General features: G+C 36.0%; 1 long non-coding RNA gene across 1 annotated transcript; it reads left to right on the top strand.

The window, feature by feature from the left end:
- The first annotated feature begins 2,898 nt into the window (after positions 1-2,898).
- Positions 2,899-26,990, top strand: LOC127447650 (uncharacterized). Its single transcript, XR_007898404.1, has 4 exons — positions 2,899-2,989; positions 17,828-17,880; positions 26,492-26,558; positions 26,780-26,990. It is a non-coding gene; the product is annotated as an uncharacterized LOC127447650 (long non-coding RNA).
- The last annotated feature ends 666 nt before the right edge of the window (positions 26,991-27,656 follow it).

Genomic DNA, 27,656 nt, shown 5'->3' with positions numbered 1-27,656 from the left:
AAGGTAGGTCTTTAATCAGACAAATCAAGAATAGCTTTTTAGCATGACACAGACAGATAACTTTTGGCAATTGATTGAAGTTGTTTACACTGTCCTTTGAATCTGACAAATGAAATGTAGGACACAGTTTTGGAGTGTTTGTATTTTATGCTGCCTTCACGTGTTATCGGAATTATCATAAACACGAGTTTCCCACTCAGAAGTTGCACATGAATGACACCTCAAGTTGTAATTACGACTGTGGTGTAAAGACACCTGGGACGGAGAGGTGCATTGACCTTGGTGTGCTTACATGCTTCTCCTGTGTGTTGCAGCTGTACAGAGACGGTTCCACGTCTAAAAAACTAAATTGTGCCCAAGACAAAAAAATGAATTGCGAGTGGGCTTCGGTCCATGGTCCACGGCCACCCCTGGCTACCCCCTAGCTCCGCCTCTGGACATGAGTGTAAAAAGTATTCACTTCATGCTGGGAGGAGGATGTCCACCACCATTAACCTTCTCTGGTTCGGTTCGCAGAATCGCAGCACAACGCCAGCATCATTTTGAAACTTCTTGGGTAAATCATGATGGTAACAGTGATTTAGTGAATTAGTGATTCAGTGAATTATACTTTGAAAAAATAAATTCAAGCAGTAAAGAAACAATTCTAAATAAGTATAGGCTATGGTTTAAAAATAAAACAAAGCTTTCTTTTTTTTTTTTTTTTTTACTAATTTGTTATTTTTTAAGGTTAATTTCACTCATTTAATTATCAGGTTTTTTTTCATTATTTATTTAATTAACACATTCGGATGTCTAACGCACAATTTACACGTGGTCGGGAGCAGGTATAAATTTAGTTTGTACCAACTAATGTTTTGAAAAAACGAAACCTTTAATGATTCAGAGAATTTATGTCAGAACGGCTTTACAAGCGATTTACACAAAAATGTGTTCTGCTCGTGTTTCATGAATGAGGCCCAATTTAATTCTATTTTATTTTTTGCACAATTTGGCAAAATTAAAATTTGATTGGAAATGATGGCCAATAAAAATATTCTGTTCACAAGTGATTTTTACCTTGAATTATGATAGTTTCTAAGTCAGTTTTAATGTGACCTTATATAACAGAAAGAAAAAAGTTTGAATTTGTTTGTTATAAAAAAAAAATCAACCCCTGGGACACGAAAATACCCGAAGCTAAAGAAACACCAATATATTATATGTTAAACTTATAAAATATAACTTTTTAAAAGAATGGTTCACAAAAAAATCACAATTCTGTTTACTCATGTTGTTTCCAAACCCTCATAATTTACTTTCTTCATAGAAACACACTTCATGGATGCTTGTAATGGCATTTTTATGGTTCTTTTTGTGTCAATTTTGAGCTTTAGACCTATTCCTCATTAGCCTCTTTTCCACTATCGGGCCAGTGCGAGCCAGGGCTAATAGCCTCGGACCTTAAAAGCACAGACACTTCCCATCTGTCACGCACTGATAGTGCCACCACCAAAATCGATCTGCATTCCCACCATCGGGCCAATAACTCTGCAGCATTGTCCAAAAACCCGCCTTTAATGCTCCGCTGCTGTGCATACCCTGCCTATTTCACAAGCAAGAGGGAAGCTCAAGCTGAGGAATCATGTTATCTAGTTATCTAGAATATGGAGTTTATATAGAATGTAAACAGCAAGATAAGTTAGCGTTGACAACTCACCGACTGTAACTGCCATGGTGTCCTGAGTGGTCTCTCCACTAACAGTGGGACGATGTCCCAGTACACCGTCTATGAAAGTTCACCGAACCATGGAAGGTAATTTCTTTGGGCACTGCTTTGTCCATTGGGCATTTTAACGGATTTCTACTGTGCCCGCATTTTTTAAATACATTTTTTCTCAAACTTGTACCATTGTGCGCTGGATATGCAACCTGGGAAGTTCGGCCAAACTCCACCTTTGACATTGAACCCACCTCAATCTCCGGTTGGCCTTGTTTGGCCCAAGGGTAATCGGCGGGCCAAAGGCCATTGGCTGTTGGCCCAGAGAAAGCCCCGAGGAGGCACGATGAAGCCCCGGAAGTGAAGGTGGGAACACAACTGGACCTGGCACGCAATAGCACGCCCTCATTTGGTCCGATAGTGGAAACGTGGCTATTCACATTTAGTGTATTGAAAAGAGCAGTCAGGATATTGAGGGTGACATGAGGGTGATTGAATGACGACAGCATTTTAATTTGGGGGTGAACTGACACTTTAAGATCTTTGTGCATAATTCTGCTATGGTGACATCCACCATCAAAAGAGTGTACAAACAATAGGTGTTACACAGTTTATCTGAAACTGCATTCAAAGTTCTCCAAGATTTGTTTAGCTAGTTGGATTTGAAAACTTTTTTTAGGCACAATATACACAAAGTAACGGCTTGGTATGAGTACTGTGCAACACAAATCGTCTCTCTCTCTACTTTTTCCCATTCATTTAGAGAGGTGATAAGTGTCTCACCATGCGAGAGCTTCTATCTTTAGCGAGTAGAGTGTGTGTCCCGTGGGAAGAGGCCATAATGTACACTTGCTAAAGCACAGACACATCCCGTCTGTCACGCACTGATAGTGCCGCCGCCCTGTCATAAAACTCTTCCTTCTCTTGCTCGCTGTCTCTCTCCCCTATTGTCTCTCTCTTGTCGGCTGTCAGCTTCAGATCGTGTCACAGCCTGTTGTAAACTTTTTCTTGCTCTTTATCTCTCTCTCCTCACTGCCGTCTTTACCTCCTTCACATGTCACCACTAGTTTAACAATATGTGATTTGCAGAGAGACCCGAGCAGGCCCCTAAGAGTCGGAATGCTCTGATGAGGTTATCTGGGTTGGTGAAAGGCAGATATGGAAACCAGACCGTGCTGAAAAGACCAGCTTAGACCAGCATGAATTTCAATGCAGGTCCAGGCTGGATTGGGGCGGAGGCAGGATTAAAGGCATCATAGGCATGCTCCCATTACGAGGATACTTCAAAAGGTAAGTTAAATTCAACCTAGTCTTATACAATAGTGTTACTAAACCTACATTTTTGCAAAATAATTTTTAACGTGCTCGTTGTACGTATTGAGCACGCAGTTTCCTGGTTAAATGAACCGTAGAGGTGCTACAACAACAATGACTTTGTTAAATGGCACATTTTCAGTTCATTAACACATTTTGCTCTGTTCCCCACACAATGCTATATTATAACACAGTGGCGAATTCTCAGGGCCAGCAAAGCCTTCTCTGCTGGCCTAACATGCCAAATAAATAAATATTTTACTCAATCACCTTTTTGCCTATGTATTTTTAATTGCTTTCCACTCTTAATTAATCTACAAACAAATAGAGAAAAACGAAAAGTTTATCCAGTCAGAATTTATACCTTGATGCTTACAAGCAAAGTGTGACAACTGTTTCACTAATCGCATGCCCAAAGTAGCGCGTGAGTCTGAGCTCCACCCCGTCAAGCCTTCAAAAATTCTACAGAATCCCTCAACAGTGCAAATGAATGAGCAACTAAAGTCAGATTGTCAGATTCATCAGCCAATCAGATTGATTGATTTATTCTTGGTGGGTGTGATCTTTAGGATATGTCCTGGTCGAGGCCTTCTAGCTGGTCTTGAGTGACACAATCACACTTTAAGTGATGTATGTAATTCAAGAGTGAAAAGCGTAAGATCAAGCTGTCTGACGAGTCGGCTGTCATCACTGCTGGTATCGCCGTTGAGAAAGATATCCTTATGGATTTAAAAACACAAGATGTTCTGCATGACTGTGTGATTGCTTAATTTATTAAACAGGAAAGGAGGACTGATTTTCACTTCAAGCAAATTGGTTAGTGCTTTTTGTATTGTTATAGCAACATCAGGAGTTTTCTAAGTGTAAATTAGGCTGCTGGAGCATTCAGTGTCGGATCAAGTTTTGAAAAGTAGTGCTGCGTTCCATTCAACTCATTAAAGCTTATTTTATGATATTAAAATAAGCTTAATGATATTAAAGCTTGTTTAACAAACGCCTGCAGGAACAGGTGTATAAAACATTATAATCTCTTTTGATAATCGTACACCTAAAGCACAAATGCTAGCGCTGCAGCACTGTTTATCAGTTGGGTTGCTACGAGACATCTCTAATGAGAGTCAATCCCCTGCTAAGCTAACGGAAGCGTTGCAGTTTTGTTTCCTTAAACGTCATCTTCCGAATATCTGGGGATGGAATGCATTTATGGTCGGAGATATCAAGTAGGAATATCCCACATCCAACTTGAATGGAACGCAGCATATCCGTGTACCCTGACGAAACGAAATTTACTGCAAGCAACATTTAAATCGCAAATATTATTAGATCGATTTTTCCAGGTATTATAGACCTCCTTAGGAGATTCATGAAAAATTATGATTTTTGAATGTCTGTTCGGGAGACGTTCATTTCACAAAACAGTCATGCTGCAGTTAAAATTAGGCTTGCTTGAGCATTAAGTGTCATTTCAAGTTCTGGCTTTCGTGCGTGGACGTGTTTTTAAAATGTCAGTTGGTATTACTAGTTAGCTGCGTTTTAATGTATGATGCCCAAAGGCATAGGGTGTCTTATTCATTGTGAAACTGTGTTTTCTTAATGGCATGAATCACACTGAAGGCCTAGAATTTAAATGCACGGCCTGCCACAGTTATAACATCTAAACACTTTTACTATAGTGCATGACTTGTATTAACATTTGCATTACATAACCAACTGCATTTACAAGCTTGTTCGAGTGTGATCAAATTGCGTGGTAGCTCAACTGATAGAGCATGGCACTTGCGATGCAAAGGACCGCTGTACAAGTCCTGAAGAGCACACGAATCGACACGTGGGCCGACAGTGTCATAGAAGCATCACAAAATGATGTGGTTGCATTTTTCATCTCACATTTGCTTTTTCTGAAACTATCGGTTAAGTTTAGATTTAAGGTTTAGGGTAGGGATTTCGGTTTTGTTGCTTTAAAACTCAATAGAGGATTAACCTTAAAACATCATCTGTTTGGAAGAAAATGTCACACAATGAACATTTCATCTCAGAACTGCTGCAATACGTTTAAAGAGCCGCGCAATATAATTTTGCAAAAATGTTGCCATAGTCTCATAATTTTCATGAGATCAGGCTGGTTTCAGGTTGAATTATACTTCCTAGCACCATCTAGCGCTCTGCGCATGCGTCAAGCACTAGGAAGTGTAATCAAGCTTGAAATCATGATTGTAGAGAAAAATAAGTTACATTTTGGTCTGTTCTCACTCAAAATCGATTAGATCTCTTCAGAAGACATGGATTAAACCACTGGAGTCATATGGATTACTTTTATGCTGCCTTTATGTGCTTTTTGGGGCTTTCAAATTTCAGGCACCATTCACTTGCATTGTATGGACCAACAGAGCTGAGATATTCTTCTAAAAATCTTCATTTGTGTTCTGCAGGGGATGGCATGAGGGTGAGTAAATGATGAGAGAATTTTCATTTTTGGGTGAACTATCCCTTTAATAGGCTCACTTTCAGTTAGGATACTGCTATACAAGGCAGCTGCCTATGTAGGCAGTGAGGAAGCTCACTAGTTTTTGAAGCAAACTTGTTGATTTGACTTGGACTCCACTTCAAAGACTAGAGTCTTGACTTTGGACAGAACATGTCTGGTGAAAGGGCATGGATGGAAACCCCCCTTCCTCACTGTTGGCATCTCTCCAGCGTCGACCCTCCTGGAGAACTCGTCCCCTAGAGTAAAAACATATGTTAGTACTTCATACCACCACTGATAACATAATCGAGTTTCCAGATTATGATTGTGTCACATATGAGCTTGACAAGTGCTGCATGCTGCGTGTATAATCACCAAGCATTCCAACAATGTTGGGGAAGCTACTTTGAAAGAGTTTTCTAGCCTATAACTTGTTCAAACACAAACAGTAGCATTTAACTAAATATTTAGTTTCACAAATGAAACTCATAAAACCCACCCAGCCGACCTTTGTTCAGGAACTCGAATTGGTAAATAATTTTTACATGAACTCTCAAAACGAACCAATTTACTGTAATGACCACCAAGAAACCACCCAGAAACACTTAGAAACCACTAATATCTCTGTCTGTCTGGCTGGCCTGTATTAATTCCAAACTATACAGTAATCTTCAAGTTTTTCATTTTTTAGTCTACAATAGAGTGCCATTTAGGACTACAATTATGACAAATACAAGGCTTTTGATAGGAGTTAATGCAAAAAATCATATATTGTTTAAATTAGCTTGATTTATTTAAAATTATCCTTTTAGAATGAATGGAATTTACACATGAATGAATGGAATCATCTCTCTGGATTAACAGCACCCAGGATTAGCTGTGATGATTGTGTACAAGACAATTAGGTCAAATACACTCAGGTCTTGTGATTATTCAGTATGAATGAAGACATTTTTGTGTATTTTTTAGACATGGGCTGAGGGGGCTGTAGCCCCGAATCTTTTCGGGAGAACGGCAAATGTTTTAGAGACACAGAATTACTATTACAACAACACTAGAAAAGTGTGCAAAAGTATTTGGATATTAATCTATGAAAACTCGAAAGTACAGTGCTTCTCAAAGTTCCCAACATTTCTCACAAAAATGATCGTAAACACTAAGCCATACTTTACGCAACATATTTTTTGAATGATTTATAGTTTAAATGAAATTCAGAGTAGCCTATCTTTGCTCTTTATCTTAAAGTGATTTTCCACCATCGAGCCGAATGGTTCTCTTTGCTAAATCGTGCTGTTCTCTACAGATTTGGGCTTGTTGGCATTGTTACGGTTTCTTTTTCCATTGTGGTGCTGCGAAATCAGGATTAGAATCAATGGACTGAATGAGCAAATTACCAATCGTGAGTCGACTAGAATGGTTCTCTATCCTGAAGGATCTAATGATCTAATTTGAGTTTTAAAAGAGTGTGTTTGTGCAGATTCAAGGATGGATGATCTAACAGTCCTGGGTACGGTTAGGTAATCGTACTGAATCAAACAGGTTGCCAACTATCCTGTATCAGCCGGGACGTCCCATTTTTTGGCAGAAATAGAGACGTCAATACGGGATGCTTATTGTTCTATATTTTAGCACTGAAGCATCGATGATTTTCTTGATGTACTGGATGTTAAATTACGTTTTCTTCACAACATGTTACACAAATTATATTATTTAGTGTCCCCATAATTCAAAGTGCTTAAAAAACATACTGAACTACAGTATGTTTTACTGAAAATGTAAAAATGCAGAACATTTTTTGTGAGGTTTAGGGGTAGGGTTAGGGTTAGGGTTAGGGGATAGAATCTATTGTTCGTACAGTATAAAAATCATTATGTCTATGGAGAGTCCTCATAATGATAGCTGCACCAACATGTATGTGTGTGTGTGTGTGTGTGTGTGTGTGTGTGTGTGTGTGTGTGTGTGTGTGTGTGTGTGTGTGTGAGTGTGTGTGTGTGTGTGCGTGTGTGTTCAATGGGCTTATTACCTCACCCTCATATGTGCTTGACCTGGACCCGGCCAACCCACATGTAACCATAGTAACCACCCCGCACCATCACTGCCTGCTTTTTCTCAATGTAAATAGACTTTGGGCTTCAAAAGCCCCTCAGATCATGAAACCTCCACCGAATGACCAGGAAACTGCCCTGCCAAATTAAACAAGCCAGACAGAGTGTCACATTTCAACAATGAAATAATTCTGACATTCTATTGAGACTTGTGTAAGTGTGGTTTAGATCAGTGGTTCTCAACTGGTGGGACCCAGAAATGGGTGGCAGGTCAGCAGGGACAAATTGATGCTTAATGCTAATACATCATGTTATTTTATATATAAATAAATATGTATTTATTATTTAAATAATATAAAATAATAAACACAACTTGCCATGTAATCATGCATTGTTATGATAGGAAAAGAAGTGTTTAACTTTTAAGTGGGAAGAGAAGTCCATTCAAACTCTACAGTATGTGTGTGGGACCCCCTTTCTAAAATATTAAGGTGATTTAAAGGGAAACACTATGGCTGTCAACAATGCTCTTGCTGAGCAAAACCTATTTCCAGCCAGCTCTGACCTTTTTTGCACGTGCTATCAAGTTTGCACATGTTTTTAGACACGCAAACCTTAAAGGGGTCATGTTGTGAGGAATAAAATTTTCCTTGATATTTTGACATATAAGAGGTCATTCTATTATAAAAACATACTGTAAATTTCAGAACTCAAAACTTAATCCCAAATGCAATTAAAGCATTTATTGAAACCAAGCTGCAATTAGGCCTCGTTCTCTACTTCTGCGACTTCCCTGTATATATTAGTATTAGTAATGTATAATAATAATAAATATTATTATATTATTATAACATCATAAATAATCATGTTATATATTTATATTTGTATTTATACATGAGCCAAAGAGGATATTAAATGTTTATCAATTTAATAACTAAAGGTATACATACTAATAAATGCCAAATAGTGTGAGGTAACAATACTGTGTACTAAGTAGTGAGCAGTGAGTTGGTTTCTTGTATATATATATATATATATTGTTGTTGTTTGGTTAATCTTAACATATTATACAATGGCAGGTATTAGGCTTTATTTACACTGCAAAGTCTAATGTACAGATTCAATATTTTACCTGTTTCCATTCATGTAAGACATAACCGTGCTAACATGAAAGGTATAAATCAAGACTGAACTAAAGCTTGCTTTGATCAAGTGAAACCTCAGTGGTCAAATACATTTTTTACTGGTAGAACAAGGTGTTTTAATCAGCGCACACACACACACACACACACACACACACACACACACACACACACACACACACACACACACACACTTTCTCTCTCTCTCTCTCTCTCTCTCTCTCTCTCTCTCTCTCTCTCTCTCACACACACACACACACACTTTCTCTCTCTCACACACACACACACACACACACACACACACACACACACACGCACGCACACACTTTCTCTCTCTCTCTCTCTCTCTCTCTCTCTCTCTCTCTCTCTCACACACACACACGCACGCACACACTTTCTCTCTCTCTCTCTCTCTCTCTCTCTCTCTCTCTCTCACACACACACACACATGCACGCACATGTTGGGGCGGCTATCATTATGAGGACTCTCCATAGACATAATGATTTTTATACTGTACAAACTATAGATTCTATCCTCTAACCCTACCTCTAAACCTAACCCTCACAGAAACATTTTTGCATTTTTACATTTTCAATAAAACATCGTTTAGTATGTTTTTTTTTAAGTGATTTGAGTTATGGGGACACTAGAAATGTCCTCATAAACCACATTTATAGCATAATACCCTTGTAATTACCAGTTTGTAACCAAAAGAAAGTCCTCATAAACCACTTAAACCTGCCCCCCCCCCCCCCCCCCCCCCACACACACACACACACACATATCCTGGGAGATACAACTCATAAAATCCTAAATATATCAAATATATGAAAAATTCCTTTGGACATTTTACTTAAGTCCAAATATTATAAAATGTGACATGAAAGTTTTTTTGCTAATCATTTTCCACTCTTGCCTGTTTAAGGGTTAAAAAAAGGCCTGAACTGATCCAATGTAAATATATATTTTTAGAGTGCTGTTACTGTAGGAACATGTCAAAGTGACAAAGAGTGCAGTCTTTTCAAACAGCCATTGTTTGATTCATTTTCTTACTGGATAAAAAACAACTGGGTTTCTGCTGCCATCTAGTGGATTTATGGGTGTAGCACAGTTCCCCTCTGAGCAAAGTGGATTTTGAGAAGACAGTAACAAAAAGAGATAAAAGAAGTTGCTTAAGGTTTCTTTTTCTTTCTTTCTTTCTTTCTTTTCTTTTCTTTTTTTAAATTCTAAAACAAAGTTGAAAGTTCAATAGAGTAACATCTTTCTGCAGATAATTTAGATAGCAGAATGACAGCTTATAGTAACCACACATCTTTGTATGGACAAAAAACAAAAAACAAAAAACTAAAAGAGCAATAAAAGTAAACAGTGACTGAGGCTGTCAGTACATAACATTTAGCAAAACCTCACTTTCTGTGTTACACTATAGAGAGAAGAAAGTTTATAAGAGAGCAAGCGATATATGGAATAGTGGCGGACTGATAGTGACATTTTAAAGGGATAGTTCACCCAAAAATGAAAAGTCTCTCATCATTTACTCACCCTCATGCCATCCCAGATGTGTATGGCTATCTTCTGCAGAACACAAATGAAGATTTTTAGAAGAATATTTTGGCTCTGTAGGTCCATACAATGCAAGTGAACTGTGAACAAAACTCTGAAGCTTCAAAAAGCACATAAAGGCAGCATAAAAGTAATCCATACGACTCCAGTGGTTTAATCCATGTCTTCTGAAGCGATCCAATTGATTTTAGGTGAGAACAGACCAAAATGTAACTCTATTTTCACTATAAATCTTTACATCAGCAGTCTCCATGGCATCATAACTTCAAGTTCGATTACACTTCCTAGCGCCATCTAGCACTCTGTGCATGCCTCAAGCATTTTGGGGTGAACTATTCCTTTAAAAGGGTCTTTTAAAATCCATATACCAAAAAGATTTGTTCAGATTCATTTTGTGACCATTCCTGGTGTAAAAACACAGGTGTCTCAAGACTTAATTTTAACCCTCCTATTGCGTTGAGAATCTGCATACACCTTTTGCATTCGCGGGTCAATTCTGACCCGGTGGAGTTCAAGCTTATAAATCATTCATAACCTGATGGTTTTCATCTAAAACTATATTGTAAGTCATTAATAAGTTCTTAACTGTTAATACAGGTAAAAATATTTATATTTTTGGCATGTTAACTGACAAATATAAAAGTTATTATTTAATATGCCTTTTTTATTTTATTTTTTTAATTAATTAATTTTTTTAGAAATAATAAAATATAGAAATTCTTTGACATTTCAAAATACACATTAACTACAGCAAAACCAGTGTGACTCATGTGAAGACATCTTTTTTTAATCAACATTTCCATGAAATTGCATCTTAATATAACATAATATACAATTTATATTAACATCTAATGTGAGAATTACTAGCAATTTTAATGTATTTCCTATATTACTCATAACGTCTCAATACAACTTGGTGGTCAAAAGTTATGAAACCAGCATATTCATTTTCAACTAAACATGAACAACTGTACAACTCAAGTACACAACATTAATATTTATTTACTATGTTTTTAAGCAAAATCTATTCTGTTTACCTTCATCTGCCAAATGTTGATGCGTGAGTATGCTGTAAGCTGGATGTGCAACAGATGGCTGCAGAGTAAAAATTTGACAATTTCCTCTTTCAAGCCCTATTTAGACTAATGTGTGCAGGAACTTTTGCTCTCACCACACCCTCTTTAGACAGTGGTACCTTTGATTTAGTTTATTTGTTATGTTTGTTACATCTGTCATGTCTGTTTTGTACAGGAATGTGTGTGTGTGTGTGTGTGTGTGTGTGAGACTGTGTGTGTGTGTGTGTGTGTGTGTGTGTGTGTGTGTGTGTGCAGTCCCAGTGAGAGACAAAAAAGTGTTTGAGAGAGTTTGGGAAAGAGGCTAAATGTAAGTAAAGTGTTTATAAGAAAAATCAGATTCATAGATGTACAAAAAAATCGACATAATATCAAGTGTAAAGCCACAGGGGCCTGGGTATCTCAGCGAGTATTGACGCTGACTATCACCCCTGGAGTAGCGAGTTCGAATCCAGGGTGTGCTGAGTGACTCCAGCCAAGATGCGCGGATTGACGGTGAGTAACCGCGCCACCACGAGGACCTACTAAGTAGTGGGAATTGGGCATTTCAAGTTGGGGAGAAAAAGGGGATAAAAAAAAAAAAAAGAAAAAAAAAGTGTAAAGTCACAATTGATGCCTGGGTCAAAATTGACCCGTGGACACAAAAGATGTAAAAAAATGTTTTTTTAATGGTTATATCTCTTAAACAATTTTATTTAAAAATCAGAAAATAAATAAATAAATAAATGTTGTATATTTTGATAGTATTGACAAAGTCACAAAGTTTGGTTTCTTTACTAAAAACGATTGGCAGTTGAAGTTCTTTTAAGTTTGACACGCCATCTAAGAAACGTGGCACTCCTGCACGAGATGCTGAAATATGTCCATCTAGTGCATGTTTACACAGAAAAACAATTAAAAAAAGTAAAAAAATAAAATAAAATTTTAAAACAGCGGAAGGACTCAAAAATGTATTCAGAGTGAACAACCGAAATGATGGAAGTGGACAAGAATGATTTATTCACTTAAAAAAAAAGATTTATTCACAAACACTGATTTGTTCACGAATGAAAAACAGCTAATGTGGAATGAATAAAGGAAGCCTAGGCCAGCCAATGTCTACCCCTTTCACTTTGCCCTTGGCCATTTCCTATTGGACAAAATGGAAATTGAATTTGACCTGTGATTTGCAACCATCTTTGTGGAATTAACAGATAGTGGATTCATTTTGGGCACAAACTTCCAGGACAAGACATCAGCGGACTTGGTGAGAAAAATCCTTTTTTTTTTCTTTTTGCTCTGAAGGAATTTTTTTTTTTTTTTTTTTTTTTACTTTTGGGGGACTCACCGTTTTTGGACATTTAGAGATTGGAATATATATTTTTTAATCTTGTGTGTAGGGAGAAAATTAATTTGTAATTGTTAATTGTTTCAGTGAAGCAGCATATATGATATAGGCTTTGATAATTCCAGTCTTAAGCATTTAATAACAGTGTCTGGGTTTATTTAGTAACTTTTGATATATTATCATATTTGTTACAGAAGTACTAGAAAATGTTTTTAGAATAAAAATGCATGAAAACGATTTTAGCATGCTCCCTCAAAACAAATAGTTGCATGATGCCCAGCTACAGTATATAATGTCAGTAGTGTGATATTTTATTAGAGCTTTGGATCCATTGGAGAAAATATTTGGAGATTAAATGATCATAGAAATGTGTGACTTCATGATGTTTCAAAACACATTCACACATGGTGCAACAAAAATAATATGCTCAATTTTTGCTTAAATGCCAAAAATTATTATTTTATTATATATATATATATATATATATATATATATATATATATATATATATATATATATATAGGGTTAAATAGGGTTATGAAGCATAGTCAAACAAATTAGGAGATTGTAAGTAAGGGATATTGTACAGTTAGCCGGTTGACCGTACATTATAACACTTATTACATGGCTACTAACCAAATAAATAAATGCATGGACGTAAAATATTGATTTGCATTGAAATTATGTGATTATGTGAAAAGAAAGAAATGGCTGAGCAGCTAAAATCCACCTTTGGTTTGCGTCGGAGTTCAGTTAGTGCTTATTCTGTGAAAATGGCCATCGGGCTCCTTATTATATATAGCGTTTTACATGACTACTTGCCAAATAAACAAGTACTTTGACATGTAACATTGATTTGAGTTGAAATAGTTTTATTAGCTTGTAAAGATCGCACAGTGATCCGAGAGAGTAAAGAAGACTCTCAGACTGTACCCGGATGAGCGGTCTGATACGTGGATGTGTGGTTGTAACAGAAATATCAGACTGCTAGATGGCGCCATTGACCAATCAGAATCGCGTATTCCAGAGAGCTGTGTAATAATTGTTTTAATGCATCTATGAAGTCATTATTGAGAGTTGGTTCTCAGCCAGCAGGGGCAGCACTGAGACATTTCACACCCACTGTGGATAAGATTGTTTTCATTGCAGCTGTAATTGGCTGTAAAAAAAAAATCAGAATTGCTATAATATTTTTTTTTTTTTTTTTTTTTTTTTTTTGAGTTCAGGGAGCATGTGCATATATTATATTCTCCTATTTAAACATTTTCAGTGTGGGAAATAATGCATATCTGAGTGCTCTGGTTTTTGAAGGTGGCCCTGAAGTTTCACCAGTCCCCATGTTTATTTCTAATAAATGGTGATTGCTAAGGCTATTGCTCAAATTTAGGATACATTCCTATTAACATTAAACTTAAGTGTGCTACTTGTTCTGCATTTTTTTAAAAGCAATCTTACTTGTGATTTTTGCATGGTGGACGATAAAAAAACTTTCAAAAAAACTGAAATAGGGGTCTGAGTTATATTTAGGGACTGGAATATCATTGAGACTTGGGCTTTTTTGACTTGGGCCCGTGAGCAATCACCAATATTACCATACCATCCGAGGTGAGTTTTGTACAGCCAAGCTCTAGTCACATTTTCCTCAGAAAATATATTATTATTATTATTATGGCAAACATATTTCACTTGGCTTATTAATAGTTGTCAGACCTTTATTTATAGTATAGTGTTTTGTAACAATGCTTCACACATCAGTTGTGGACAGAAATATCACATTCTCTTTTTTCAGTCCATAATATTAAGCAGAAATCTCCCACCACTGTCCAACAAGGCTTTGTTTAGGAGCTTTCGTGATAATATCATTATTATCCAGACATATTACAAGTAAAAATTAGCTCATATCTAACTGTGAAGCTCATCACCACCCCCAGTATGACTGCACCCATTGGAGCCATGAAACAGGCCTCTGATGAATGAAAAAGTCCCAATATCAACACGATCCGTACAGAAACACACTGTTTTACAGCAAGCCTGTAACTCCTTTAATAAAAGAGAAAAATACCAGTCATAAAGAAAATAGCCTCCCCCACAGAATAGTTAATTTTCTGGCCACAGACGCTATTAGTTTCTTCCACTGCAAAAGCTATTTACATCTTTATAAACAATTACAGTCCTGCTTGGGCAATTTACGCCGTTGTTTTAAGGACATTGTGCAACCAGAATTAATATTCCGAGCCGATGGAGCAGAAGTGGAGGGGTCATTAGCTAAGATCTCAGCTTCACCCTGTCTGTCTGCGATATACAGTCAACTCCTCTAGTACCATAAACCACCATTATTCTCCTTGATTTATTGATTGAAGATCTTTATCAACAACAGATCGTCTGATAAGAGGATCTATATTATTTACAGGACATTAAAAGTCTGCTTTATGTTTGTTCTGTGTAGTAAAAAAAGGAATGAATTTAGCATGCGAATGAGTTGCCTAAATTAGCTTGAAAAGATAGACATATTAAATATTTATGCTGGCACCATACGAGATTGTTCATAGTGTTTTTAAAAGCACCACAACAATGCTAATCGAAATCCGTCATGGTGTGCTGTGAAAACCATGGACAGAACAAATAAATTAATAAATATCAGACAAAGGAAGAGGAGCTAATAAGGATATTAAAGAAAGAAAAGAAACTGAAACTGTTGTCACTGTGTCATATAAAGTCTGTAATTGTAACACATTTAAAGGGGATTAGATACAATATGTAATGGTGGTGGTGGTGGGTGTGTGTGTGGGTGGGGGGGGGGGGATTTTCAGCAACAGTCAAACAACATTTCAGTAACCACACAAGTTAGATTGCAAGTTGTCAGCACTCATATTTTCACTTGCCACCAAAAATACGTTCAAACCATTCAAACTATGTGCATTAAGACAAAGTCCCTTTCAAGGCAAGCCAGTTCACTCAGCCACTATCTTTGGAAATCTCATGGGCAGCTATTTTCTATGGATACAAATGCCGTAAAAATACAGCTCCTATCTACTTGAATGGGGAAAGACCGAACTCTCCAAAACAGTTAGCCAAGATTATGATCAAAGAACATATATCAAATCAGCAGTAAAATCTGACAATCAATGGTATTATAAATTGAGCTTCTTTCGCTCAGATCACGCTACAAAATGCTATTTTTCAGGGTAGTCCAGCTAATGCGCATGCACGTTTTCGAGTTGACTGACAGGCGATGTCTGTATCTGAAAGGTGATAGCAGTAATTACATGATGAGGGAAAACCATCCAAAACACTTTGAAACCTGCAGACTTTGATCTCTGAGACATCGATACGATATTCAGTAAGGCCACATGATGGATTGAAATAAGATTGAAATCACATGGTTCTTTTACCTGTAAGGCGAGACTTCCATTTCTACATCACCATACTTGGCATTACAATTTCTCCCATTTATTTTAAAACAGTGCTCCGTTTCAGGTTAAATAGTCTCCGGTTAAGATCAGTATCGGAAGACACATCTACATAACATTACTACTGTCATCAATTATCACTTATATACTGCAGATTTTCATATAGCACACATATAACAAAAACGGTCAATTGATATATAGGGTCAATTCCAGCATTACGGTATTAACATTTGCAGTGAAAATGTGAAATTTAACTTAACATATAAAGTATTCCTTGCCAGTATTTTGAACCATTTGTGTATATATATATATATATAATCATAAACCCCTGCAGAGAGAGTCCATACATCAAAAAACTTTCAGTCTAGAAAGTTTTTTTCCAGTTTAGATTGGGAAAAGAACTAGTGTTACGAAAAAATTAAAATGGATACGAGTTTCAAAAATGTAAAAACTCTGACAATCCAGAAATAATTGTAGCCACAGAATGTAGAAGGGTTGGCATTCCTAAGATCATGTAATATCTAAATTGTATCAACTGTCGTTTTCGCATAAATGGGGAAAAACTGGCGTTACGGATGTGACATCTCTTTGTTACAGATGTGACACTTGTGAAAGCAGCATTTACATGATGAGGGAAAACCATCCAAAACGCCGCATTATGGATTGAAATGAGATCGCGATATGGCCTTGCACAATTACTAAACCGCAAAAGGCTGCATTTTAAAATATAGTCTGCATTGACCGTTTCAGTCTGCGTGAGCAAGCGGCACCCTCTAGCGGCTGTGTGCGGCACACACTGTCAGCGCAGCAATATTAGATGATGTTTATCATAGTACAATTAAAATCGCAAAGTTTGTAAAACTGATCCCTCCTGAAATGTTGGCTATAGTTTGAAACTCGTCACAGATCAAAGCAATATAGTCAGCGATCTATCAGAATCATAATGGTAAAAGAATGAGCGGTAGATGTTTGATTCTCTCATTGATATCCATATGATTTTATACTGTATGAAGCGTCCGTAACTGTCATGCCCATATCGCATTATTATGGGTGTTTAAAGTAAAGAAGGGAGACCATTTGTTCATCATACTTAACATAGATATAAGTTAGCTTTGTACAGAAAGTATCAACTTATTTGTTTGAATATGTGATGTTAACTTAACCTCTTAAACGTTACGGGCGTGACACACACTACTGAAACGCTGTGACATAATAAATGTGATTTTTTCATTCCAAAAAGAAGAGCTGTTATGACTAATTAAGTGAATGGATTCCTCAGACATTTCCTTATCTTTCTGGAAAATAATTATTGTTAACATAAAGTGAAAATAAAGAGTCATTTGATCCCTCTTTTGCAACCATGAGATATGGTATGAAACACGATCCTCAACAGATTGCACCCGAAAAGTACCAATTGGAATTCTTTAGAAATAGTTTAGGCTTATTTATGTTGCTTTCCAAACTATGTACAATTATAAAGTTAGCATGTTTTCCCCCCAGCTCTTCACTGCTCACCAGTTGATGTGGTCTTCGGTGAGTTGCCACTGCGACTGGGCATTCTCCTTAAATTTGATGTTCCATTTTTTTGTCACAAGGGGGCAGTGCATGGTAAACCAAAACGACATGGAACAGTCATAGTGTCCCCCTTTACTGTTCTCTGTCTCAGAGCCCCACACAAGAAAAATAACTGTATAACTTCTCTCAACAATTGAACAAACCAAATGATGCCATGAAGCAATCTGCAGGGTTATGATAATATTTTATTGAAATTTTAATGTCTTAAATCTAGGTTTTTCTTGGCCATAGATGAGGGGAAGAAAGAAGAGGGAGGGAAATGTCAAGGTATGTAACATTCATATAATTTAAATAATAAATAAGTCTATGGTAAAGACTATGGTGCGAGTTTATGAATATTTCAAATGTGGAGTTTACAGATCAGAATACTGATGGTGGATGCATACTAATTATTTGCACCCCGTATCTGATGAGGGGTTAAACTGGACGCCTGATACATTATTCATTTTATTTCTTCCTGTTATTTTTGCACCTTTGATAGGTTGCCTTTGTTTAGGCCACTTCTGTATATTTTACTGTTCTATCTAAAAAAAAAAAAAGAAAGAAAAAAAAAAACAGCAGGTAGAATTTCCACTGAAATATTAATATATCGGAATCTTGGCATGTCAATGAGCGAACAGACAGGTAGAGTGTGTTTTACATAACAATTCAGGTGAAGATAAAGTTCACCTCCCTGCAAAACACAGACAGCAGCATCAAATGTCTCCAGCCCACGTGTGTCCAATCTTAATCTAGCCATGGAAGTATTGTAATTTGGGTTGTAAATGGGTAAACAGTGAAGTATGGTGTGGAGAATTCCTACAGTCATGGAAAACCTGGAAATATCAGGGAATTTTTAAAAAGTAATGCAAATGTAATGAAAATTTTGGTAACACTTTATCATTTCCTTTGTAAAGGGTTCATAAAGGGGTTCATTAATGATTAATAACTCATCTATAAATACATTATAAATCATTTTATTTTATTGTGCAGTTATAACAACATAAATAAAAAGGGCAAATTTCATGCAATACTTGCCAAATAGTGAGCCAATTTTAAATCACATGTTATAAATGCTTAATAAAGGTACTTATACTTACTTGAATCAAAATCATGAAATGTCATAAGTCGTCATTTGAGTAATGATCCAGCAAAAATAGATTAGTGTCGAGATTAAAAGGTGTTGTGTCTATATTCATTATTGTAATGTCTATGACACTTTCCTGGTAAAGATGTAAAAAGAATGGTGCTACTCCGAGTGATGTCTTACACATTCCTCTGCAGGTCTTCATGCTCAAACACAGCATTGTTTAATAATTCTCATTTCTTTATTGTTTATTAAAAGATTGTTCATAAATCTTTAATTATATTGGCTATATATGAACTAACTTTAATCATACCTTATAAAGCTTTAAGATGAACATATAACCTTGTAACCTCAGAAAGGGTACCTTAATGCAAAATGGACACCTACACTGGCAGCCAAAGTTTGGAATAATGTTCAGACTTTGCTCTTATGGAAAGAAATTGGTACTTTTATTCACCAAAGTGGCATTCAACTGATCATGATGTATAGTCAGGACATTAATAACATGAAAAATTACTATTACAATTTGAAAAGAAATTTACTCACCAGATACTCAGGTAACACAATTCTTCCCATAAGGCCTGCACCGCTGAGTCTTCTCTTTACTGTTGTACATGAAACTGGTGTTGAGCGGGTAGAATTCAATGAAGCTGTCAGCTGAGGACATGTGAGGCATCTATTTCTCAAACTAGAGACTCTGATGTACTGATGCTCTTGTTTAGTTGTACATCTGGTCTTCCACATCTCTTTCTGTCCTTGTTAGAGCCAGTTGTCCTTTGTCTTTGAAGACTGTAGTGTATACCTTTGTATGAAATCTTCAGTTTTTTGGCATTTTCAAGCATTGTATATCCTTCATTCCTCAAAACAATGATTGACTGATGAGTTTCTAGAGAAAGCTGTTTCTTTTTTGCCATTTTTGACCTAATATTGATTGTAAGACATGCCAGTCTATTGCATACTGTGGCAACTCAAAAACAAACACAAAGACAATGTTAAGCTTCATTTAACAAACCAAATAGCTTTCAACTGTGTTTGATATAATGGCAAGTGATTTTCTAGTACCAAATGATCAATTTAGCATGATTACTCAAGAATAAGGTGTTGGAGTGATGGCTGCTGGAAATGGGGCCTGTCTAGATTTGATCAAAAATGTACTTTTTTCAAATAGTGATGGTGCTGTTTTTTACATCAGTAATGTCCTGACTATACTTTGTGATCAGTTGAATGCCACTTTGGCGAATTAAAGTACCAATTTCCTTCCGAAACAGCAAAATCTGTACATTATTCCAAACTATTGGCCACCAGTGTATGTTGTTTATTCATGAGTTAACCATGAACCATTTATTACCAACATTATTAACCTATGAAAATGTACTTTATATATTAATAAGGTACCAACATTAGTAATCTGAAAGTGTACCATAACCATTTATTAATGAGTAACAAACGTTAGTTAATGAAATGTGTACTTTATTGTAAAGTGAACACCTGTGAATCATTTATTAATGAGTTACAAACGTTGGTAAATGGAAATGTGCAGTTTACACAAGATAGTTAATTCTTAACATAGTTTGTCATAGTGGCACTTAGAAACTAGCCATTCCACTTGTTGCTCCAGAAGTTGTGCAAATAACTGATGGATGAACAGGGAGAAGGCTCAAATGGACTAACTTAAATTACCTAATACATTTTTAGTTTGATGTAAAAAATAAACCTTCATCGCATCAAAACAGCCAGTTCAAAAGGCAACGGCTTTCACTTTTATTCCATTGTTTCTGTGATTATTTGAATGTTGGTAACAAAAATAAATAAATAAATAAAGATATTGTAATGTTGAAAAGACTATTTTGAGCAACTGTTTCATTATTACAACTGCTTCAGCCCCTCTCTCCTGGTAAACAGCAGCACGAGTGCAGATTACACACACACCGGATAGATCGCGCCACAGGGACATTATCTAATCTTAAGTGCGAACTTTGCGAAGTTACCGCCACCATGCATTTGTAATTGGAAAAAAATAAACGAGTGCAACATTTGATTTTTCAGAGAAACGGTAAATCTGTAAATGTTACGATACAGCAGTTAGGTTCAATGAAGTGGCACTAACCCGTCTGTATTCTACAGAAGCAGTGGGTTGTGTCCAACTATGTTTAATAAGGTTGCTGGTGTTTCCCCCTTTGGCTTAATCTTTGTAGACATTCAAGTTAGATGGGTTTTCCCGGTCTCATCAGGCAAAACCCAAAATAATTCAAAATATCGTTATGTAAATTGTGTTTTTTAAAAAGCTTCTTACTCTCCAAAGTTTTATTTATATCCTTATTATCCATTAGGAGAAATGGTCGCCAAATTAAGTGTGTTTGAAGCATGGGAAAACCACACATTGAAAAATAAACAATACCAAGTAAGGGGCAAATTCTAAACAGTATTTTGTGCTCTTAAAGGGCACTGCGTGAAGGGGACACCAGTCAAGAAGACTACATTATGGGTCTGATTCAAATGAAGTTTTCAGCGAAAATAATATTTTTTACCGCACATACAACATAATTTACAGTACTACCGTATTAACCGTACTACCGTTTAAAAAAATACTGTGGCACTGGCAGAATTTAGAAACTTTAGTATCATGATACTACCGTAACACCGATATACCGTGCAACCCTATTTCCAGCTGCACTCCATTTATTAATGAGTGACTTTTAATGCTTCAAGATTACATAATTTATCATACATATTATTCCATTCATAAATGAACATACATCATGAAATATAGTCTGATGAACACTAATCCATTCTGAAATGTACATAAAGCAAATAAACAGTATAACAGAAATGTATTAACATTAACACTCAACATAGAAAAATAGACATAAACTGTTATTAGAAAAAAAAATTAACACATGCATATGTGTATATGCTAAGGTTTTATTATTACATTAGCCTAGCCTATTTTACTATAAATTGTAGACTATTATAATGAAAAAATAAAAATACAAAACAAAAATAAATGTATAAATAAAGTTCTGTCATGTTTTTGAGGAAGGACCCAAGATGCAGGATGGCAATGAAGAGGTTTTAATTGAAAAAAAAAAACACAAGCAAATACAAACAAAAACTCTCACGGGGGAGAAAATAAACAGCAAGACAAAAATAGGACTGAAAACTAACCGACAGGGGGAAACAGGAAACAGACAGGAACAACTTGACCTGGACTGGAAACAAAATACAATATGACAGGGAGGACGAGACAAAGGAGAGAATATATAGGGGAAAGGAAGATTGGATACAGGTGCTGCCAATAATCACAGGCAGCGCGAATACGCTGATTGCACTGCTGAGTAGCACCTGTGAGAAGCAGGAGGGAGAGAGGAAAACCCAGCACATGAGACAGCCTGAGAGATGGGCAGAGTAAACTGTCACAATCCCACCAAAACAAGAATAAAACAAGACCGAAGAGACAGGATCATGACAAGTTCAGAACACACTCTTAAGTTCAGGACGTTTCACCAATCACGTGCAACTTAAAACAATTAAAATATCATAATCCATTTTTTTTATTTTTTTTATACATATAACAAAATGACAAGATACATTTTTATTAAACTAGTATTTAAAAATGCTTCTTTTATATGTTTAAATTCTTTAAATCAAACAGCTGGGAGAGCACAAATAGACTGTACGGGAAACTCGATTGGGCAATGGAGGATCAAATGACTTCAAAGCTGCGATAGGTTAGGAGGCAGGACACAGGTAATAGAAATGCGGGACTTTGGAGCCACCAGTGAGAAGCAAGAAAAATTTGTGAAAAGACACGCATGCATGAACAAACTAAGTAAAAACATACAATATTTTGCAGAATGTTTATTTTAATATGGAAGTTCTCAGATTGTGAAAGAGACTGAAAATGCAATGATGTGTGAAAATGTAAATGAAACAGGCATGAAAGGGCATTTTGTCATTCTTTTGGAGGAGTGCAGTTAATTGGAAACAACATGGGATGTTTATTTATTTATTTACTCTTAATGCATCCTGTAAAATTTGCCAAACTGTGTTTGTTAATTATGTTTTAGACAAAAAACGGCCTGATTGAAATGTGTTCTAAACTTAATTTATAAATGTATTTATTTATTTTTTTTTCTTCTTATAATAGTCTACTATTTATAGTATACAGTATATAGGCTAGGCTAATGTAATAATAACAGCCTTACCATACTGTATACATATGGATGTGTTTATTTTATTCTCATGAGAGTTTGTCTATTTTTCTATGTTGAGTGTTAATGTTAATACATATCTGTTATACTGTTTATTTGCTTTATGTAAAGTTCAGAATTGCTTAGTTTGGCAAGTATTGCATGAAAGTCACCCTTTTTTATTTATGTTGTTATAACTGCACAATAAAATAAAATGATTTATAATGTATTTGCAGATGAGTTATTAATCTTTAATGAACTCCTTTATGAACCCTTTACAAAGGGAATGCTAATGTAAAGTGTTACCAAATTTCTATGCAAAAAAAAATGAATAAATAAAATAAAGAAAATATATATATACTGTATATATATATCAATAGTTTGTCTCTGCTCTGGCCTCAACAAGTATTTGGAGACTTTAATCACACATAAAAATATATGAATTTTTAATTGAATAGATAACAAAATATCAAAACAAAGTGGCTTTTCTCAGAATTAACTTCACTTTTATGAGACATTTTTTTGCAATGACTTGTGTAATTCAGCACATTAACTATGCATTTTTGTCCAAATAAGCTACTATTTGTCAAAATTCTGTACAATATATCTTTTGATTTATATTTTTGTTTTATATCAAATCTATTAAACTTATTTTTGTTATATGTTTTGCTTGAAAAATGTATTTGTGTTTTCTTTCTTTCAAATAAATGTCACTTGATTTGATATTTTATCTAATGAAATGAAATGAATTTTTTAAGTGTGGCTTAAATGTCCAAATATTTTTCAGGGCTACTGTATTTCATTGGCATGATATTGTTATTCTTCTTAAATGAATGCATGAGAATGCATAAACAAATGTTTTAATCTAAATACATAAATATTCAAAATATTGGTACTTGACATGCAAATGGAAATCCTCCCCATAAATCACTTTAAAATGGTTTCTAATAAAAAAATATTGAGTTATCATTAACAAATGCAAATGTGAGGAAACTCCTGATGGAGAATGTCTGCAGCAGTTACTGTACATTTGTTGAACATAAGCTGTAACTAGTTCGTTTGCGAAAGGGAGTGAGGAAACTTGCTGCCCCTTTTTGTAGAATCATAATCCCTATTTGTTTTTTATTTTTTTATTTTTTTGGGGAATGTCTGTTATTCGCTCTAAAATGAAAGAATAAGTTGATGAGAGAGAGAGAGCGAGAGAGATGAGGGGTGTCCAGGCAGCACTGGAGGAAATCGATTCAATGTAAATTATTAAGAGTGGAGAAATGCAGCTGACCCCCACAGTCTTACAGCAAAAAAGAGACAGGCTGGCAGGTGGACTGAAGCTACTCCCCCTGTCTGTCTCTCTCTCCCTCTCTATCTGTCTGTCTCTCTCTCATTAGCAGCTGGGAGTTGGGGTTTCCTAAGAGTGGAGACAGTGAGCTCTGAGGGGGCAAGATGGCCGGGCCCCGCATATCCTTAGGCAGCTTGGTGCTCCTGCTCGTTCTCTCTCCCTGGAAGCTCATTAGTAAAAGCACTGATGCATAAGAGCTAGTTATTAGCTGAGCTCTCTCTGTTTCCCCTCTTTTACCACTCCAACACCTTTCCATCTCTGACAGTCAGTCTGGATTTCTTGTATCTGGATCTCTTGCACCTCCTCAAAACTGAACTGAACGCACCAGAACAGCTGCATCAAATGAATACAGACAAGCCAAATACTAACTCTGTTCTCCACTTTCTATTTGGGTCTCTTCTCTTCTCTTCTCTTCTCTTCTCTTCTCTTCTCTTCTCTTCTCTTCTCTTCTCTTCTCTTCTCTTCCCTTCCCTTCCCTTCCCTTCCCTTCCCTTCTCTTATTTCTTCAAATCTCTTCCCTTATAGTCTCTTCTCTTCTCGTCTAGTCTTTTCTCGTCTCATTTAATCTCATCTTGTCTTCTCATCTCATGTTATCTCTTCTGTTCTTGTCTTATTTCTTCACTTATGTTCTCATCTTATCTCATTTCTTCTCATCACTTCTCTTATTGTCTCTTCTCATCTCGTGAAATCTCTTCTCATCTCTTTTCTTCTCATTCAATCTCTTATCTTCTTTGCTTTTCTCATCTCATGTTGTCTCTTTTGTTCTTGTCTGTTCTCTTCTCATCTCATTTCTTCTCTCATTTCTTCGAATCTCTTCTCTTAGCGTCTCTTCTCATCTAGTCTTGTCTCGTCTCGTCTTCTTGTCTGATATTATCTCTTCTATTCTGTTCTAATTTCTTCTCATCTCTTCTCTTATTGTCTCTTCTTGTCTCATTAAATTTCTTCTCATCTCTTTTCTTTTCATTTAATCTCTTCTCTTCTTTAATCTTCTCTTCTTGTCTCATGTTGTCTCTTCTCTTATTGTCTCTTGTCGTCTAGTCTTTTCTCGTCTCATTTAATCTCGTCTCGTCTCCTCATCTCCTCATGTTATCTCTTCTGTTCTTGTCTCATTTCTTCATTTATGTTCTCGTCTTATTTCTTCTCATCTCTTCTCTTATTTTCTCTTCTCGTCTCATGAAATCTCTTCTCATCTCTTTTCTTTTCATTCAATCTCTTATCTTCTTTACTCTTCTCATCTCATGTTGTCTCTTTTGTTTCTGTTCTCTTCTCATCTCATTTCTTCTCTTTCATCTCATTTCTTCTCGTTTCTTCTTATCTCATTTCTTTGTGTCTCTTCTCTTCTCGTCTTGTCTCTTCTCGTCTGATCTAATTTAAGCTTGTCTTTTCTTATCTCGTCTCTTCTCTTCTCCTCTTGTCTTGTCTCATGCTGTCTCATTTCATCTCATCTCGTCTCATTTCTTCTCATCTCTTCTTGTCTCATTTCTTTGTATCTCTTCTCTTTTCATCTCGTCTCTTCTCTTCTCCTCTTGTCTTGTCTCATGCTGTCTCATTTCATCTCGTCTCGTCTCATTTCTTCTCGTCTCTTCTTGTCTCTACTCATCTCGACTTGTCTATTCTCGTCTTGTCTCTTCTTATTTCATCTCCTCTATTCAAATTTAAAATGGCTTCATTGGCTTGAAAGTAAGCAATGCAATAATACTGTGTTGAACAATAGGGTAACACACTAGGGTAATACTCAAAATACACATTCACCTACTGTCTCTTCTGTTTTTGTCTCTTTGCTTCCTTTCTTGTCTCGTCTCATATCTTTTTGTCTCTTCTGTTCATGTTCCATCTCTTCTAGTTTCTTCTTGTCTCTCATTACTTTTTCTCCTCCCACAGGAATGAAAAATAAAAAACTAGATCTCTAATAGCTTGATAGTTTCTCCTATACAACAATAAGACTAAATGCAAGAGCAAATGTAGATTTAGCCTTAAGTCTCCAGCTTCTGAGATGTTTCTCCTGAGAAAAAAAAAAAGACCCCAGCAATCTTAACTGTGTCTCCTCTTGAGTTTCAGAAAAGACAGTGTCACAATTTGTTCTACAATTTGGCAAGAGGTCCAAAGTTTGCAATCAAAACTCAGAAATTTCAATTTGAACTCAATTTGAAACATTATTTTAACCAAATCTTTCCAGATCAAATTATCTAAGATGTGCTTTCCAAATTAATTTTTATAGATCTATATATCTACTGGATGATAATTGTCTCATGTGTGTCTATTTTTATCTCCGCATAACATGAGAAGACAGAGAGTGCAGCTTTGAGTCAATTTGGACATGGAGCTTTTCTGATGGACTCCATCTTCCAAAGCAGTAAGTAAACATTAACGCTTGACCAAGATTCTCTCTCTCTATCTCTCTCTCTCTCTCTCTCTCTCTCTCTCTCTCTCTCTCTCTATCTCTCTCTCTCTCTCTCTGGATTGAAGTGGGGGGTATTTGCTCTAGCTGCAGGCTGAATCCCCTCAATACCTGGTGACTGACCAGGTAAAGGCTCTCAGTAAATAAGATCTCTCTCTCTTCTCATTCGTTTCTAGAGGCTGCTGATAAATTATGTCTGGTGAGAGCAACATGCCCGCAAGCAGGATGAGAGCTGGACCACCGAACACTCCTGGGGTTCCATCAGTCTATCTATTCTTTCCCCATTCTCTTTCTTTTTCTCTTTATTTCATTCCTGTCTTTTTCCTTGACTTAGACACATACACAAAGCACGTGACACCTGCCTCTCGATCTGCTTTCAGAAACACACAGCGGTCTTCCTACATGCACTCACATGTACATACCAGGTTTGGGCAAAATACAGAATTTGAGAATTGTCTCACTGTGGAATTTTTTTTTATTTGTCCAACACATATTTTATGACAAAATATAGACATTTACATAATTAATTTGGACTAATTATGCTTATTTATTCCCTGATATGTAGAATATTTTTTTTTCCTCAACTGATTTGGCATATATATCTGAACTTAGTTCAGTATTAATGAAAAACAATAAACAGAGTCATTAAAATAGATTTTGCTTTTGCCATACAGCACCATAAAATGTCAATAGCATTCTTCTCAATTAACTTCATATATTAAAAAAAAAAAAACACAAATCACAATTTGAATCTACTGACCATATCTATCTGTTCATTATAGTTAATGATTGAAAACTGATTATTCATATATTATGTTTCAAGAAATACCTACATTAATTCATACTGAAAAATTAAACGCATTGTTAAAAATTACACAACAGTTAGTGTCCTTATGTTACAGTGATTTTACCACAGAAAAAAAAAAAACCTTTCCTGTTGTAAAATTACTATAACACATGGACTTGAGCTGCTTGTTTCTTTTAAAAAATGCCAGCAACAGCATTATGATAAAAAACACCAATGCTCAATAAAGAGGTACAAATGCATTTACA

This window comes from Myxocyprinus asiaticus, chromosome 10 (assembly GCF_019703515.2).
Source record: "Myxocyprinus asiaticus isolate MX2 ecotype Aquarium Trade chromosome 10, UBuf_Myxa_2, whole genome shotgun sequence".
NCBI classification, from domain to species: Eukaryota; Metazoa; Chordata; class Actinopteri; order Cypriniformes; family Catostomidae; genus Myxocyprinus; species Myxocyprinus asiaticus.
Note: the sequence above shows the minus strand (reverse complement) of the source record. Positions and strands in the feature narration are given on the sequence as shown.